General features: G+C 40.4%; 3 non-coding genes across 3 annotated transcripts; all 3 read left to right on the forward strand.

The window, feature by feature from the left end:
- The first annotated feature begins 1213 nt into the window (after positions 1-1213).
- On the forward strand, positions 1214-1324 carry trnal-caa (transfer RNA leucine (anticodon CAA)). Its single transcript has 2 exons — positions 1214-1251; positions 1279-1324. It is a non-coding gene; the product is annotated as a tRNA-Leu (tRNA).
- A 3580-nt stretch (positions 1325-4904) lies between these two features.
- Positions 4905-5015, forward strand: trnal-caa (transfer RNA leucine (anticodon CAA)). The gene is made up of 2 exons: positions 4905-4942; positions 4970-5015. It is a non-coding gene; the product is annotated as a tRNA-Leu (tRNA).
- Positions 5016-7605: 2590 nt separating this feature from the next.
- On the forward strand, positions 7606-7687 carry trnas-gcu (transfer RNA serine (anticodon GCU)). Its single transcript has one exon. It is a non-coding gene; the product is annotated as a tRNA-Ser (tRNA).
- Positions 7688-15202: the final 7515 nt, after the last annotated feature.

The raw sequence follows: 15202 nt of genomic DNA on the forward strand, positions 1-15202 counted from the left end.
AACAAGAGCCTCTGCTTCGTCGTTTATTGAGCTTGTGATCAAAGTCTGAGTGGAAAAAGATTGGCTATTTTAACTGTTTGAATGAAATACACAAAGGGCACCTTCCTTCGACCCAGTGTCAAACCAGCAACCTAAGGATTCCCTCTTGTTTCCACTACAGTCCTCCGCTCTACCAACTGAGCTACCAACAGATGTCAGGAGATGCTCTCTGGCACATACTGTCCGATGTAGTGAAATGTTCCGGATGATTTAAATCCCAGATCGACATCGTTTCCAACTCGTTTCCTTAGTCTTGTTTACCTTGAATTTAAGCCACATACCAGGATTCTACTGTATAAACTTCCGGAGATATTACAAAATGTTTGATGGAGCATCAATCTTTCCAGGCGGAAATTGACTCCTTTTCTTTCTCGAGGGATCATATTAAACATTTCATTTGGATCGAGAAGAGGATCACCATGAGACACAAAACAAAGAGTTTCATTCTGTCTTTATTAGAATCTGTATTACAGCTAATGAATGTAAAGCCTTTAGTATGCGAGAGTGAGAGTTCAGTTATGCCAGGGAGTGTGAGAAAAGAGAACTGAAATTTAGTAAATTAATATTTAAATAGAGCGTAAATCTTCAAAGTGTCACTGCAAAATTATTACAGGGGTCTACCAGCTGCCGGACGTACTTGTTTTGGGACTATTTCCAATAAGTACCGCATTAGTAGTTGTGTGTCCTTACTGGTATCTTTTAAACATTCGGTTATATACAAACGGGACAGAGACACAGTGATAATCTGATTTTAACATGTCCTGCATTTTAACTTACTGAACAGATAAATTGAAATGTTCTGATTCAGAGCCCCTGCAGTTCGTGCTAATTAGAACCACAACAATACTCCTGAGTCCTGAGCACCACACTGAGCAAAGGTTCAGCTGAACTCTGACTTTGTTCAGCACGACTTGTTGTTGCAGTTGAGCTCAGAGCTGGAGATGATCTCCATATTCTACCACACTAACTAGTCCTAAACATAGTACACAGTACACACTTTTTAAAAACAATTTAAAATATTACACAAAGGCTGTAAAGCACACTCTAAATCGATCCGAATATTTGATTTCCGCGATCCGTTTAGGCAACATTAGGCAACGTGGCGCTTCTCCAGCAAAGCATTTCTCAGTTTTGTGAACTACTGGTGCTTTTAACACACCAACTTGCGCAACTCGTCAGGATGGCCGAGTGGTCTAAGGCGCCAGACTCAAGGACTCCTGTCTTTCCATTGCTTGGGTGTTCTGGTCTCTGAATAGAGGCGTGGGTTCAAATCCCACTCCTGACAGCTTTTCCCTCTCTTGCATTTTTCCTGTCTTCTTGTGCTCGCTGACAACGACAGAAAGAAGAAAACGGAGAAACAGGCTTGCGGGCACATGATGGGCAGGGAAATGCTTCGTGAACACTTCAATGTGATTAGCAGAAAGTCAAATAGGCTTTGATTTCTCCCTTAAGAACTGTTTGGGGTGCCTGTAATCGAGTAAAGATTTACGGTCAAGGTATGCATTCAAAGGTGAAAGACCGAAATATAAATCCAGAAGAAGATGTATTAAAACATATTGTTTTCCTTGCGGTTTCCCCTGTATTTCATTAAATGTGGCATTGTGAAATCAGCCTGTAGCCCTACGGAATGTAGCCACTCTCCCGGTGACAGCGGCAGGAGCCGAGAGGATTAAACCAGAGCTCGAACAGAGAGTTAAAAAAATATGGGCAACTAGAACATAGATCATAGAACATTTTTATTAAACTTTCCTATCTGCTCGGCCTTACTGAAGTATTTTAGCTGCATTTTAGCTTCTATTTATATACTTTACAGTAGATAGTGTTTAGTAAGAGAAGAGAGATACAAGCGCTAAACCCCCACAATAACCAAACCTTAACTAAAGCAGGAAGATCTGTTGCTTTAGCAAATTTCATGCAGTTTATTTCTGACACAAAACATAACAAGCTTGTGTATTTATGACAAAAAAGCAGGGCAGCAATTTATATCGGCCTTGAAATTGATATTGTTAAAAAGTGAGTTAAATGCAGATATAGTAAATATATGTTCTCATATAATGGTGTGTTTTTTTGTCTAAAAATCCTTCATGAATGGTTTAACAGACACCTTGCATAATTAAAAAAAATATATATTTACGAATATTAACCTTTTATACAGTAAAGTTTTGTTGTGAACATGAGCCCTGTTTATCAATGTCACCAACACAGTTCTGGATTTTATTCTGCCTTCCTACGCACATATGAATTTTCTTTCACACAACAGCTCGCATGTATGGTAGCGTATTAGCGCCAGGGATAAAAAGAATGATGTTGGCTTTTAAATGATAAACCATTTGCGTTTATACAAAATCACAATGCGTTGTCGCAGACATTGGGACATACTCTGTTTAAACATCTGTCGTTTTCTCTTATATTGGCTCCTGTGCTTCGGTCCATTTGAGAGAGAAGACACTGAAAAAGTCTTGTGAAAGTGGATTTTGCACCTACGCCAGTGCTGTAGTGGTATCATACAGACACCCATACAAATCCATCAAACGTTGGAAGCTCTGGAAGGCAACGTAAAATATTGCTCTGTCCGTTGGTGGATTAGGTATGCATGCTACATTTCAACGTAAAATGCAATGTAAAAAGATCAAATTTGATTCAAAATCGATTAATGTAAAAAACGATAAAGCTCATGTTTTTTTTATCTAGTTTTATCTATATCTATATCTAGTTTTTCAAAGGTCTTAAAAAAATGTTTATCGCGATTGTGAAAGTTCGAGAAGGTGTACCAGCGCGTGCCTTTATATCGCCAGCTTCAGTCTCGCCTGTAGCTGCGAGAAGGTTAAAAGCGCACAAGTGATCTGTCTTTCGTCCAAATAATTGCTGGAGCAGCAGGACGTAGAGCACCATCCAGCAGCTGTAGACGATGTTCGAGGAAGAGCTAATTCTGTTTTCAGCACAGGGAGCAAGAATGAGCTCAGTCCGGCTCCCAGCAGAATCCATTCTGGTTTGGTTGCTGTCAGACTGTGCATCTGAGGCTTTTTGGATCGCAACGTGAAAAAAAAGAACAAAAAACAATTGCTCACATCGTGTTACTTCTACCAGAGGATAGGAAGATATCACTTTAAAAAATCAGCAATTAATATTTGGATCCGTGGCCTCATACTAATTATTTAACTATCAGATTGTGTTTCTGCAACATTTCGTGCACAGTATGCCGTATTCAACAATGAAACAACAGTCACAACGAGGCCTTTACACCCAGTCTGGGGTATTTTCCCCTTTTATATTTTTGCCACTTTATATCGAACCTGTTATACTCCCAGAAGTGCGCAGTAGCTTCTACTTAATAAAATATACAATTCACCGCTGGTATAAACAGATGTGTGCCATGTCTGCTTTTGTAAGCATTTGTTTCAAAAATAAGTTCACAATATGTTAAAAACACAAAAAACACAAACTTAATAATACAACGATACAAAATCAAAACCAAATCATAAAGCCAATTAAGTACCTATCCTTTGAAAACAGAGAACACCTTTATATCTACAATAAAAAAGTGACATTTGTATCTACTTTTGAATTACTGTACAAAGCAGACAGAGTATTCCCTGAATTCAAAGATCAGATCTTGGCCAAAACAAGACAATCAGACGTGAGCTGAATTCAGAACAAGAGCCTCTGCTTCGTCGTTTATTGAGCTTGTGATCAAAGTCTGAGTGGAAAAATATCGGCTATTTTAACTGTTTGAATGAAATACACAAAGGGCACCTTCCTTCGACCCAGTGTCAAACCAGCAACCTAAGGATTCCCTCTTGTTTCCACTACAGTCCTCCGCTCTACCAACTGAGCTACCAACAGATGTCAGGAGATGCTCTCTGGCACATACTGTCCGATGTAGTGAAATGTTCCGGATGATTTAAATCCCAGATCGACATCGTTTCCAACTCGTTTCCTTAGTCTTGTTTACCTTGAATTTAAGCCACATACCAGGATTCTACTGTATAAACTTCCGGAGATATTACAAAATGTTTGATGGAGCATCAATCTTTCCAGGCGGAAATTGACTCCTTTTCTTTCTCGAGGGATCATATTAAACATTTCATTTGGATCGAGAAGAGGATCACCATGAGACACAAAACAAAGAGTTTCATTCTGTCTTTATTAGAATCTGTATTACAGCTAATGAATGTAAAGCCTTTAGTATGCGAGAGTGAGAGTTCAGTTATGCCAGGGAGTGTGAGAAAAGAGAACTGAAATTTAGTAAATTAATATTTAAATAGAGCGTAAATCTTCAAAGTGTCACTGCAAAATTATTACAGGAGTCTACCAGCTGCCGGACGTACTTGTTTTGGGACTATTTCCAATAAGTACCGCATTAGTAGTTGTGTGTCCTTACTGGTATCTTTTAAACATTCGGTTATATACAAACGGGACAGAGACACAGTGATAATCTGATTTTAACATGTCCTGCATTTTAACTTACTGAACAGATAAATTGAAATGTTCTGATTCAGAGCCCCTGCAGTTCGTGCTAATTAGAACCACAACAATACTCCTGAGTCCTGAGCACCACACTGAGCAAAGGTTCAGCTGAACTCTGACTTTGTTCAGCACGACTTGTTGTTGCAGTTGAGCTCAGAGCTGGAGATGATCTCCATATTCTACCACACTAACTAGTCCTAAACGTAGTACACAGTACACACTTTTTAAAAACAATTTAAAATATTACACAAAGGCTGTAAAGCACACTCTAAATCGATCCGAATATTTGATTTCCGCGATCCGTTTAGGCAACATTAGGCAACGTGGCGCTTCTCCAGCAAAGCATTTCTCAGTTTTGTGAACTACTGGTGCTTTTAACACACCAACTTACGCAACTCGTCAGGATGGCCGAGTGGTCTAAGGCGCCAGACTCAAGGACTCCTGTCTTTCCATTGCTTGGGTGTTCTGGTCTCTGAATAGAGGCGTGGGTTCAAATCCCACTCCTGACAGCTTTTCCCTCTCTTGCATTTTTCCTGTCTTCTTGTGCTCGCTGACAACGACAGAAAGAAGAAAACGGAGAAACAGGCTTGCGGGCACATGATGGGCAGGGAAATGCTTCGTGAACACTTCAATGTGATTAGCAGAAAGTCAAATAGGCTTCGATTTCTCCCTTAAGAACTGTTTGGGGTGCCTGTAATCGAGTAAAGATTTACGGTCAAGGTATGCATTCAAAGGTGAAAGACCGAAATATAAATCCAGAAGAAAATGTATTAAAACATATTGTTTTCCTTGCGGTTTCCCCTGTATTTCATTAAATGTGGCATTGTGAAATCAGCCTGTAGCCCTACGGAATGCAGCCACTCTCCCGGTGACAGCGGCAGGAGCCGAGAGGATTAAATCAGAGCTCGAACAGAGAGTTAAAAAAAATATGGGCAATTAGAACATAGATCATTTATTATTATTTTTATTAAACTTTCCTATCTGCTCGGCCTTACTGAAGTATTTTAGCTGCATTTTAGCTTCTATTTATATACTTTACAGTAGATAGTGTTTAGTAAGAGAAGAGAGATACAAGCGCTAAACCCCCACAATAACCAAACCTTAACTAAAGCAGGAAGATCAGTTTCTGCTCGAGACAGCCGTTTTCTGAACTGTAAATCTCTGGCTGGAGACGCTGTGTGTCCGGACTCAGAGGTTGATTAAGAAAAGACTCGGAGAGCTGCAGGCGCAGCTCATTGCTCTGCGCTCCCCGTGCGGAATGCGCGTGTCCTCCCTCCTTCATTACCTTCATACACTCCTCTCAAACCATATCAAACTCCTGGAATATTTCGGTGAACAGATACTGGATCTTTCTTTCCGAGATCATAGGCAGAAACAATAAACACGGTGAAAACAGGAAGGTATTCTGATCGTATAGAGAAATGCGCAAAAATACATTTCCTAAAATCCAATAAAATCTAGTTACATTCTGATGCTATTTTGATGTATCGGAATAGTTTTGGCACAGTTGTTACAGCAAAGAGACAAATAAACTTTTTTTAATTTCATTCGAGCTGTAGTTTTGAAAATGTTTTTTAAATTCTCTAAATAATACAAGCACAAACACCCGTTATAAGCGTCTGACCATTGATATTCTTGAATTATAACACCGTACACACGCTGGCAGGCAGTTCAGCGAATATGATGTCCCTGCAGGGGCCGAATATTAGACAGACGTATACATACAGTCATCGTGTGGAGTTTATTCCTCCTCTGCCGCAGTCTTTGCCTCTTGTCACATTTGTGCTTAATTGTCGATTTTTTGTATAGAACACCGAATATCTTGAGGAAGCCTGTCAAGCGAAGACTGATGGATTATTGAGGTGCAAACACTGGTTCAAAATCAACACCCTCTGCTATTGCCGTTGTTTCATTGATAATTTCTTCAAATTCCTCATCTGACCTTCAATATCGAGGGATATTGAGCATAATACCATACAAATTGTAACTTTCTTTTGATTGCCAGTTTTATTAAAATGCCATCCCCTTTTACAGTTATTTTAGATGTTTGGCAAGGCGTAATATCCCCCCTCTCACCCTCAGCTAAAATATTTTAAAAGTACAACAACATTACATTATATTGAACAGCGTTTATGTTAACATTTATATTCAAATTAAGGTAAATATACGAAAATATTAAAATAGAACTCCGGCGATCTGTTGTTTTTGCTTGACAAGTTCTCGAACAATTTTGCATTGTTTTTTAAATTACTTTAGCTGAAGATGCAACGGGAGCATAAGTGAATTCTCCCTCACTCACTGGAACATATAATTCTATGGGTGAATACTAACTGCTTGCAAGTTGCCAATGTCGGTAATTATTGGAAATTCCCGGTAATGTTGACTCTGGTACTCAATTGTTTACTACTGCAAATATCAAAATAGTTCAGGTTTTGCGGAACAATTAAATTTTTGCGGTGATGATGTTTACTATAGGAAGAAGTGCGTCCCTGGGTGGGATCAAAAAACCCACCTGGGGATTAATAGCCGAAAACGCTAACCGATTGCACCACAGAAATGCTTACACCTTGCTTTTTTTCATTTACATACTTTTGGTGAACAAAAAAAATCGCTCGCATTTCATCTTTCGCAAGCTGTATGATTTAAAAAAAACAAGTTGTTCTGCAAAGGAAATGAATAAACGCATTAAACCAAATCAAGACCTCTTTGAGTGTCCCAAATTACATGTTCTGTAAAACAAGACAGGAAAAAAAAGGTACCGCTGGAATTCGGATCCAGGATTTCCTCTTTATGAAACAGGTCTTTTAACCAGCTTTACCACAGCACTGGCAGAATACTATTCTTATATAGGTGGGTACCCACCCTCAAACCTTTGTTCTCTCGCTATTTTACCTTTGCCTACTGCCCTGTCTCTCTCACACCTGAAGAAGGCTCCACGGGCGAAACGTTGTGTTCTCGTTCTTCTTTTTTTCAGCATGGAATAAACCTATTACCTATTCTTATACAGCCTCTTGGAAACACCGCTCTGAGACATCTGAGGTCGATGTGCGCTGAGCCTGGTCGCCGAGCAAAATCATGCCCAAGGGGGGCAGCTTTCGTGATGAGGTGGCCGAGTGGTTAAGGCGATGGACTGCTAATCCATTGTGCTTTGCACGCGTGGGTTCGAATCCCATCCTCGTCGGTTTGTGTTTTCGACTTGTGATCCGTTTCTAAGTCGGACTTGTTTTCTTTAGCTACTGTAGTAGAGCAGTAATATTTCTAGCGTTGGCTGAACATGGCTTACAGCAGTAGCTGACAGATATAGTCTCTTAATATTTAGGTTAAATGTATGCTTTGTACTGCTTTCACCTGATATTAATAGTAGTCCTGATGAACGATTTAGGGACATGGCGCATCTTGAAAATGTTCTTGTTAATTTCAGTTTGGAAAAGATGCACTCACCAGAAGCAGAAACTGGTCGTATCTGCAAAATGCGCAATGCAATAGCAATGTCTTGCTATGAGTCCTTACCTGTTACAGGAGGCGTTGTAGGACTTTTTTAGTTCAGAAAAAGCTATCAATTCATCTTACATTTCTACTCCATCAATATTAGCAATGCTATCTTTACTAAGCTCTAAATATAGCTCTAAATAAATGCAAATTTTAAAATACATTTTAAAATAAATGCTATTCCATATGTTGTAACTTTGTGGTATTTAGAAATTTTATCTGAGGATGCAAGGGAAAGTATTATACAACTGTGAAAGAGGCTTGTATTTTAATACAATTTTCGATCAAAAGAAAACCAAAGTCCCTATGATATTACCGTCAATATATCTTGATATCAACGTTCAGTTGAAAGATTTGAAGAAACTCTCAAACAAGCAACTGCAGTAGCAGAGAGTTTTGATTTAAACCGATGCTTGCAGATCAATACTCCATTCATCCTTGAAAGAAGCAAAGACAGGGATATTTTGAGTGTCTCCATGATCCTCTTCTCAATCCAAAACAAAGGTTTTATATGATCCTGATCCCACTAGAAAAAGGGTCAATTTCAGCCTGCACTGATGTCCCTTCAAACGTTTTATAAGAACTCTGGACGTTTATACAGTGGAAGCCTGGTCCATTTCTTCTTCTGAACGAGACTATGGGAGTGAGTATTTTGACGTCGAACTGGGATTTAAATAGAGGAACACTACACTACATTGGGCTACACGTGTGACAAAGCGTTTGCTTTCCGACCTCTCGATAGCTCAATTGCTGGATCTTAAGACTATAGACAAAAACAGTGGGCATTTCTTATGTCCCTGGTCTGAATCCAGTTTGAAGGATGGTGTTTTCTTGTTCCTTAATCAAAAAGTGAAAATTGCGAATTTGTCTTTCACTTTGACGTTCACCCGAAACCTCAGTATATAAAGAAGTAAAGGCTCCTGTTCTGGATCCTAATCCTAATCCTCACGTCTGATTGTTTTGCTTAGACCTTTAAAATGTACACTGTGGACTGTTTGCTCTTCCTAACACAATTAAAAAGCCGCCGACAAACTTACCGATCGGGAGTTTAGTTCAGTGATAGCGTGCACTTAAGACGCTCCGTTTTCTATCGCTGGCATCTCTGTATTCTTTTTAAACGCGATATTTTTTATTCTTGAATTTCAGGGAGACTCATAAACCCTTTGTCTGTTTTAAAGATACATTATTTTAAACCAGACATAATGAAAGACGTAGTAACTAGACACACATACAAGACACATGAATAGTAGCGGCTCTGAATGTAATACAAACGCCAATGGCGCAATGGATAACGTGTCTGATTACGGATCAGAAGACTTTAGGTTTGTACTCCTTCCTGGTTCGTGAAGAAGCCTTTAAACCTCACTACTCAACACTGACATCGTAGGGTGTGCGGTCCTACACAACCTTACTATCGACTGGATGAGTCTTCTGTTCAATCTCCGATTCTTTCCGCACATTCCTGCTATTTCACCACCGTTATTGTAGGATAGCCACAGACACGAGTATACTATTCCGAACAAATGTCTTAAAAAATCACGTTGAAAAAGGTGACAATACGTTTTTGTTTCTTTAACTTAACCTTACTTTTGCCTGTAAAGTTCACATTATTTTCTGTAGCCGCAAATCCCCGATATTTCTGCTGTCTCCCGAGAAACACAAGCGTGGAGTCAAATCATATTAAATGACACAACACATCTATTAATTTAACACCCAGATGTGACAGAACACATGTAAGACTTACACACAGCTTTTAATATGCTCTAGTGAATTTGCAGGTGTCCTGGGGAGGGAAGAGAACTGATATTAAGGAAATACATATTTAAAGGGGATGTAAGTCTTAAATGTGTTTTGTCACATCTGGCTGTTAACTGAATAATTTTTTAGCATTATTTATTGTGTTTTGACTCTATACTTGTGTTTCTCAGGAGACAGCAGAAATATTGATGTTTACATTTCTATTCACATTCCCGGTGATATTGACTGAGGTAATGCAGAAGCATGTTCTCTATAACAATAAACGGTGCGAGAAGACAGGAAGAAAGGCACCGCTAGGATTTGAACCCAGGATCTCCTGTTTACTAGGCAGGCGCTTTAACCAACTAAGACACGGCGCCGACAGAATCCTCCTCTTTTACTGCGACTTGGACACACCGCTCTGAGACACCTGCGTTCAGTAAGCGCTGAGTCGGCTGGCTGAGCACGTTGCCTCCTTTACATTCAATAGGAGCCCCGACACTAAGAGAAACGTATAGAAATGGGTTTTATCCGGCACTTTTCATGTCCAATGCGCTTGACATCTCCCACGGGCGACAAAGTTCATTTACGACACCTTTCTTTCTTTCTTCTTTCAGCAGGAGTACAATAATGGCAACAACATGTTTGGAGTTCGGCATTTCATTTAGTCTGCGGAAACATCGTATCGGAATGAACTGCCTGAGATAAAAGAGTAATTACGGCTTCAGATCGTTTTTACAGAGCATTGCGTTGTTCTGCTCATGCTGACTACACGCTTTGGATATGTCATTTACTGCAAGCGTTGCTTTTCCAGGTTTTTCTGAAATTCCTCGCATTTGAGCCAGCAATAAAACATTTCATTCCCGTCGCTGAATACATCGTGGAAACGGTATTTGCAACAGAATGCTGTCACACATGAAACATTTTCGTTATTCGGTTCTAAAGTTTGAAAATGAAAATAAAACGGGGGTCACTTCATAGGCTTGAAAGAAGTCCAAGCAGCATAAAAACCCGCGAATTCTTACAAAGGCTGCACCTTTCTTCTGCTGCTTTTATAAATCAGCCTTAAACATTTGAATGCATACCTTACTGCTGCTAACCACATTCACGTGTTTACGAAGCTTTTTTCTGTCCGTTATGTTTTTGCTAAGCAGTTTCTCAGTTTTCCTCGTACTGTGATTGTCAGCGAGCACAACAAGACTGAAACAGTGTAAAGGCAGGTAAAAAAGTCAGGGTAAAACGCCTGATTGTCGGGAGTGGGATTTGAACCCGTGCCTCTATTTAGAGAGCGAAACACAAAGCTTAAAAGACACAAATCTGTAAATTTGCTGTTTTAAACCGCTCAACTATCCTGAAGAAATGGGTGCGGATTGTATCAGTCACATCCGATTTTCCGTAAATTTAGGACGATTGATACAACTGGACGAACAATTTGTGGCGTTTAGCATGACATGGAAAACGGTACCGGAGCGTTCGGATCCGGACTACAAGACTCAGAAACAGTTTTTACCCCCGCACTATCAAACTATTAAACTCCCAGCCTCTCTCACTCTCTCCTCACCTCTCAGCTATGACCTGAACTTCACAGTGCCTTCTTTCTTACCAAAAACCCAAACACACATTGAAAATCTACCTCTACCTTACATGTCAAAAAGCTCACTCCCCATCATTTCTATCCCTTTATTTCATTCTTTTGATGCGTGTTTTTGCACATAACCTGTTACCTTTTTGTTGTTTGGCACACTGCCCGTTGTTGTTTTTTGCACATCGGCTGTTGTCTCTGTCTTTCTTTTGTTATACAATTGTATTGTTGTTGTGTTTTTTTCTTTGTACTACTTATGTCCGAGAGCTAGCTAAATAGCATTTCGTTATACCATATACCTGTGTATGAGTATAATGACAATAAACTTGGACTTGAACTTGAACTTGACATAGTCTTGCAGGCAGTATATTATTTTATCGTTTACTCGTTTAAAAAAACATGGTTTTCTTGTTCCTAAGTCAGATTTTTAGTGCTTTCGAACGTTACTTCCAACCTGGACTGACAGCTCACCCGATCTGTTTGTGATCAGACGATGGAGTGGGGGGCTGTACCAAGCGCACGTTCCTTCCCAATGCTGAGGCGATCATTCAGAAGATGGTTGTGAAGAGAGACAAGCTTTGTCGACTAAAAAACAATGCAGGATATGCAAGAATACTAATCACTGGCGACGGTTATGCGCTCTTACTATTGAGTTGCGAGTTTTTTTGAAGACTTTGAATCTAAAGGAAAGTGGAGACAAATGAAACAGGCACGGGTGGGGTGAACCCACGATCTTCGGTTTACAAAACCGACGCCTTACCACTTAGCCACCGCACCTTCGAGGAAATATGGGAATAATGTTGTTCAAATTTTTTTTTTCTGAATCTGGTTTACATCGCCTGGAGGCAGCAACAACAATAAAAGGGATACTTAACAAGGAGATACGCTGTAGCAGTGCGACTCCAACAGATGCTCCTGAAGAGGCTGGAGGTTTAAGCCAGCTCCTTAGAACACTCGGCCACGTTACTCTCAACAGCGGCTCTTCAGCTCTTGTTGTTTGACCTAGTGTTTTTATAACGCGTGGAATTGACCGCAGCTTCGTTTTCTGAGATGCTTTCTCTCACGTGGTGAAATCTCGACCTCTTTGGCATCTCTGGCTATAGTTCTTCTGTAGAGCAGGCTTTCACACCTCTGCTTTTAGTGCCCTTGAAGTCATTTTATTTTTACAGGAAGACGCATTCCCTAACGATCTCTCTTGTTTTAGAAATGCTTCATAAGGCGTGTTTGATTCAACGGACAAACAGTATACTAATTGTACAATGCAGATTTATGCGGCATTCGTACTGGATTTGAGTGGGATTCTGAAATACTTCTTGCAAAGGTATTCAGACTTTCTTGAACCTATAATAAAAAAACAGACCTGAAACTCCCTAACTTCCAATCTCTGATGTTGCTGTCCTTAAACTCGGACGTGATGTTCTGCAGACGTGTGCATAATGTCCTGTTTTCTTACAGTGTAGACATTTTGCTGTTCACGCTCCGCATTCATCTGCTTTGTGCATTGTTAGTCCGCAACTGTAACATGTAATGTCAGCCGTCCCCTGTTCTTCTCGTCCGGCTGCTCGGCTTTTGTTTGTAAAGTTTGAGCGAGCGCCCCGTTCAGTGTCACTTTGTCACTGTGGTCAGAAAGCATTCTTGATTCTGCTTGAGCTGCTTCATGAATTCTAGCGACTGTAAGAGCTCTTTCTAAAGTCAGCCCTTCCTCCTGCAGCAATTTATAGTCTCTTATGTGCACATTTTTCCACAAGTTGATATCTTAACATGTCAGTTTCCAATACTCCAAAGTCACAAGATTTAGCCAGTTCTCTTAGTGCAGTCACAAAAGCAACAACAGATTCGTCCTGAGACTAAGTTCTCTGCCTAAATTTATGCCGTTCCAAAACCACTTTTCTCCGCGGTGTAAAGTAAGCGTCTAAGGCAGCTACAGTCTGTTCATATGTACCTTTTGCTCAAGAGAGGTTGGCGAAAATCCGCTGCACGGGAGCCCCGATACAGTGCAGTAGTGTAGCCCGTCTCACGGCATCCTGAGCTTCTGTAGATCCACTGGCTATTTAAAAAAATCTGTACGACTCCATCCATATCTTGTATTCCGTATACAAATACGGAGCTCCGAGGTTCAGTAGAAATGGTGGAAAAAGCTGAGCATAAGCAAAGCTTCTCGGCGCGGCTACCATATCTTCCATATCGAAAGCTAAACGAAAAGTCCGAAAATTCAGAAGTTCGTTTCTACCAGCAAGAGAACTAAAATCAGCAGTGTTCTGCTCGCTTTGAGTCCGTTAACCACTCATCTCTCGTCGCCATAAATGTTGTGTATCTTAATAAAGAGACGTTTTCATATTATTTTAACTATTTTATTAACTACACAGATCACGCCCTTACACCATATATTCCCGCCTTCTACTCTCTCGTTCTGTTGTCTCGCGATGTCTACTCACTATACTACATTTAGCATGACTTCTTGTTGCAGTTGAGCTCAAAGCTGGAGATGATCTCCATATTCTACTGCCGTAACTAGTCCGAAACGTAGTACACAGTACACACTTTTTAAGTGAACTCAGGTTGATAAAAAATTAAACCAGCGCCCTGTCACAGAAACGTACCCCAGTCTCCCGCGCAACAAGCGGGGGTACTCAGCACTATACTAAAGAGGAGCGCTTGTCTGCAGCTGAGCGTCAGCTCTGTTTACTGTCAGCAGTCATTTCCTCATTTCCAAATACTTTTTCACCTGCTTTCAGCTTTTAAAGACGGTCATAAACGCTCAAGAAGTAATGAATGTCAGTTGGAAGTCTGTTTCTGTTGTCTCAGCTCTTGATAAAGAAAAGCCGTGCGTGGGAGACTCCCTCTCTGAAGAAGTTTGCCGTCACCCTGCGAGGGAGAAGAGCCATCAATCACCGAGGCAACTACTGAGACAGTTAACATTAAACACGTGAAATGCGAGATGTTGTGATTTTTTTCCGCTTAAGGCTTCTATCGTTTCTACTCTAACGAGAAAGACCTCTTTATTAGAAGTGAGATTTTAACAAACGTCTCCAGGGTTAACTGCGACCTGAACGCAACGCCTTAGACCACCAGCCATCTGGCCTGTGGTACTTAGAGCAGTGCTCAATAAAAATGATCAAAAACCGAAAGCGCTTCTTATGCGGATCAGTATATTCCGATACCACTGGTTCTGCAGAACAAATAAGAAAAGCCGAACTCAAAGCACTGTGTTGCCACTACGGGTACTCTGCAGCTGCTTTAAGATCTACTCACACCGTGTTGCCATTAAGGCTACCTAGTTAAAAAAAAAACTTATCGTCATCTTTTTGAACGTGATTATTAGACACCCGTTAAATCTCAACCGAGGTTTCTTGAGAGATCGTTCAGCGAGCGAGTATTAAAAAACTACGTCGCTTCCAACCTCTGCTCTCACTGTAAACTCAGACGTGATGTTCTGCAGATGTACAGTGTGCCTTTCCTCTTGTCGTATTCAAGAGTACTCACTGTGTGAGCTCCTCACTGCGTGTTCTGTACTCTACTGTGATTTAATTTAGATGATTACGTGGAGTAGAGTGACAAGATCTACTTGAACATTTTCGGTTTGTGAAATGAAACACTAAATACACTACTGTAAATACAAGTAATGGACATTTAAAATAACCACAGTACACCTAGAAGAGTGAAAGATAAAATACTATTTAGAATGACATTCACAGACTTAAGAACAGCACAACCGCCCGTACAGGGACTTGAATCCTGGGCCCTCAGATTAAAAGACTGATGCTCCACCGACTGAGCTATCTGGGCTCTGAAAGAAAGTCAACACTGTCGGGATCCTCGCACGTGTCTCTTGTTCCGAAGAGTAGTCATACTTTACCTGTCTGGAATGACCACTGACAGACTTTATCA

Source organism: Lepisosteus platostomus, chromosome 5 (genome assembly GCF_059453375.1).
Source record: "Lepisosteus platostomus isolate fLepPlt1 chromosome 5, fLepPlt1.hap1, whole genome shotgun sequence".
In the NCBI taxonomy this organism is placed as follows: Eukaryota; Metazoa; Chordata; class Actinopteri; order Semionotiformes; family Lepisosteidae; genus Lepisosteus; species Lepisosteus platostomus.